Here is a 4,005-nt window from a genome sequence, read left to right on the forward strand (position 1 = left end):
GCCCGCCACTGCATATGTATAATGAATAAATACAAAATGGCCAACTATTTGGCCAACTATCTACAGCAGTAGATATATTCTGGGTCATTCCTGAGGGAACGTTGCCCTTGGTAGGTGTTACACAACAGTAATATCCACTGGAATAAACGGTGACCACCAGGGAATCACTCGTCTCTGTAATACTGTCTACTCCAATTACACTTAGGCTTCCATATCCATTTACCCAACACCCATCTGTCTAGGAGCTTACTTGTGTGTGTGTGTGTGTGTGTGTGTGTGTGTGTGTGTGTGTGTGTGTGTGTGTGTGTGTGTGTGTGTGTGTGTGGTGGGAGTGGCTAGTCCAGCTCAATAGATCCACCACTAGGGCATCCAATCAACATACTGTTGGGCTGAACAAGCTAAAACCTGTGTTGCCACAAAGAGAGATGGAGAGAGAGAGAGAGATAGAGAGAGACTGAGTGAGCGAGAGAGCAAGAGAGAGTGAGACAGAGAGTGAGTGGGAGAGTGAGAGTGACATACAGAGAGAGACAGAGAGTGAGAGTGATTGAGAGAGAGAGAGTGAGAGAGTGATTGAGAGAGAGACACAGAGACAGAGAGAGAGTGATTGACAGAGAGAGAGACACACGACACACACGGAGAGAGACAGAGTGAGTGATTGAGAGAGAGACAGAGAGACAGAGACAGAGAGTGAGAGTGATTGAGAGAGAATGAGAGTGATTGAGAGACAGAGAGAGAGACAGAGAGAGAGACAGAGAGTGAGAGTGATTGAGAGAGAGAGACAGAGACAGAGAGTGAGAGTGATTGAGAGAGAGACAGAGAGACAGAGAGATAGAGAGTGAGAGTGATTGAGAGAGAGAGACACAGAGAGAGAAAGAGAAAGAGAGAGAGAGAGACAGAGAGTGATTGAGAGAGACACAGAGAGAGAGAGATAAAGAGCAAGAGAGACACAGAGAGAGAGAGATAAAGAGAGAGAGAGAGTGAGTGACAGATGCAGCATGACCTACTGACCCCAATGGCCCACTGAGTTAGGTGATAAGCCAGCTCTCGTGGCGAGCTGTCAAATGCTGCCTTCACCACGGGACGTCTGAATGTCATATAAGTGAAGTCCCCCCCCTCCTCCCTCCCAAGTGACGTGCAGCTTACAGCTGACTACTGGAGCTGGAGCCAGGCCAGGTGACACAGTCATGTACTGCTCTTTCCACTGTATCCTACTGTACTCTCTGTCTCACTCTCTCACTCACTCTCTGTCTTACTCTCTCACTTTCTCTCACTCTCTCTTGCTCTCTCTCTCACTCAGTCTCTCTCTATCTCTCTCTCTCCTTCCATCTCTCTTTATGGCAACACCGGTTTTAGCTTGTTTTTTAATATTGCCTTTAAATGACTAAATAATGAAATGATGATTATATAATGATTGGAGCACTTTGAGCTACAACGTTTGCAGGAAAAGTGCGATACAAATAAAGGTTATTATTACTATTATTATTATTATTATTGTTATTGTTACAGTTCCACTGTATCCTACTGCAGCCATTGGAAAAAAAGGGAAACAAAATTATTTTATTACATATTTTTTTGTTGGAATACTGTATACTATGCACTTTATCTGCGGCACCTTCTTATGAAGTGTAATTAAAAAACGTATAAACATACCGTATAAGCATACAGGTATGCATAGAAATTCTGCATGCCATTAAAAGCGCATGAGAAAGGAATAAGGCTTAAGAGTCTCGTTAGCTGATTGAACATGTATCTAAGCCTCTCATGGCGCTTTTCTGTTTCACAACATTGTATTTCATAACTGCATCTCTACGTCTCTATTCATGTGTTCTTGTTATGTCATTGTTATTGTACAGCACTTTATAATACGGCGCACTGCTTCAAGTGAAATGCACCCACAGTAGCGTTGCATGTGAAGTCATCCCCACAGTGGAGCCTTGGAATGAATCACAACAGCAAGAGAAATCAATACAAGCAGGCACACACATGTAAGAGGAACTGCATCACCAACAGTGTTGCCAGATTGGGCTACTTTTGGTCGGACGGGTGGATTTGGCAGCTTTTAGAGTGGTTGGGCAGGAAATTGTCAATCCCACCTGGCAACCCTGATCACCAAGCCAAAATGCTCTGGGGAAAAGACATGACAGACAGATGCAGTGTAGGCTTCATTTAATGATTCATTTAAATACAGCATAATACACTCATACTGATCCATGTGCATATACTGGTACATTTACTACATAGACAATTTTATTTTTCAAAATCTTATTGCTGCGCATGTTAAATAGAATGTCTTAAATATGAAATATATAAAATGATATATAATATGTGATGAAAAACACAAACATGTTTTTTTTTGTGCTACCGGTTACGATGATGATGTTGGTTTAGTCGTAAAGGTTTCAGGACGTTGTGACAATGAGACCCATGCTACTCAATGGCCACGTAGCACAATAAACAAACGTACAAATTCCACAGGGAACAGAGTCATAATCCTTATCTAGTGCATCTATGACAGCTGGGTTGCCAGATCGCCGCCTGCCTCAGCTGACTCCTACATGGCGTTCATCACCATTATCATCGCTGGCTGAAGCAGGGACAGACTGGCAACTGGACTACATTGACGATACTATGCATCTTGTAAAGCAGCATTTCTGTCCAATCAGAGGCACCGGAGGTCAGATGTACATTACATTAGATAACAGACGTTATCATTCACATCACTGTATCTAGCACCTTCATTCAATATGAGGTCTCAGGTTGACACTCAGCAAATACCCTACAAGTACCCTAGAGTACATTAAGAAGTACCCAGCCCAGAGTACATTTAGAAGTACCCTAGCGTACATTTAGCCTGGCTCAAGATTTATATGTGCGTAAGCCAACTCATGCAACAATAGCTAGTTCTAGCCATAAGCAACAACAGCTAGTTCTAGCCATTAGCAACAACAGCTAGTTCTAGCTATGCACATTCCCATCTTGAGCCGGGCTAGGGCAAAATAGTACTGGCCTGTAAATGAAGCCTTAGCTGAGTCCTCGACATTAGGACAACAGCATCCCTGTGGAATTTATAGATAAATCTATCAGGCCCTTTGGGTACATTTACTGTACATACATCTATCAAAATCAAGTACCTTTGCAGGAAGGATTTAGAGGCATGGTTCTTTCAACTAAAATAGTGCAATTTCACATTCCTTGTCATTAATTAGAGTTATTTCTATAACGTACATTTGTAGAGCTATTTGGTGTGCGTACAGGTAGAATGTGTGAAAGTGCATGCAGAAGAAGAAAACATGAATTATGTAATGTTTGAAAGATACTAATGTTAACGTGAACTACTCACGGACAAAAACAACTTTAGACAGGTACAATACTATGGGTAAATAAATAAAATCCCTGAGGACTAAAAATCCTACTGCTACGAGAGTTGCTGTTGAGGACGCAGATGGAGTTAAAAGTGTGTTACACAGCACTTCTGTTAACTGAAATCAAAATGGTAATTCCACAAGACGATCCCACAATCCGTTAGCTATCGCAACTAAGCAACCGATGAGGACGTCCTCATCTTTCCATCTATCCTTTTTTTTTCTCATACAAGCATACAAAGGCATGGCTACATACATAGAGTTAATGAATGTACGTGAGGCATGGCTACATACATAGAGTTAATGAATGTACGTGAGGCATGGCTACATACATGGAGTTAATGAATGTACGTGAGGCATGGCTACATACATTGAGTTAATGAATGTACGTGAGGCATGGCTACATACATGGAGTTAATGAATGTACGTGAGGCATGGCTACATACATTGAGTTAGTGAATGTACGTGAGTGGATGGATGAATATTGCAACAAGATGTGCCCTTCAAAAGAAAGAATGTGTTATTTTTTTGCTTGTGGCAAGGAAGGAGGACAGAATTCAGGAGAGGGAGGGAAAGAAGGAGAGAAGGACGGAAAAAAAGGAGGAAGGTGGGAGATAGGTAAGGAAGGAGCGAGGAGCTGGCC

Source organism: Nansenia antarctica (genome assembly GCF_963989245.1).
Source record: "Nansenia antarctica genome assembly, chromosome: 16".
NCBI classification, from domain to species: Eukaryota; Metazoa; Chordata; class Actinopteri; order Argentiniformes; family Microstomatidae; genus Nansenia; species Nansenia antarctica.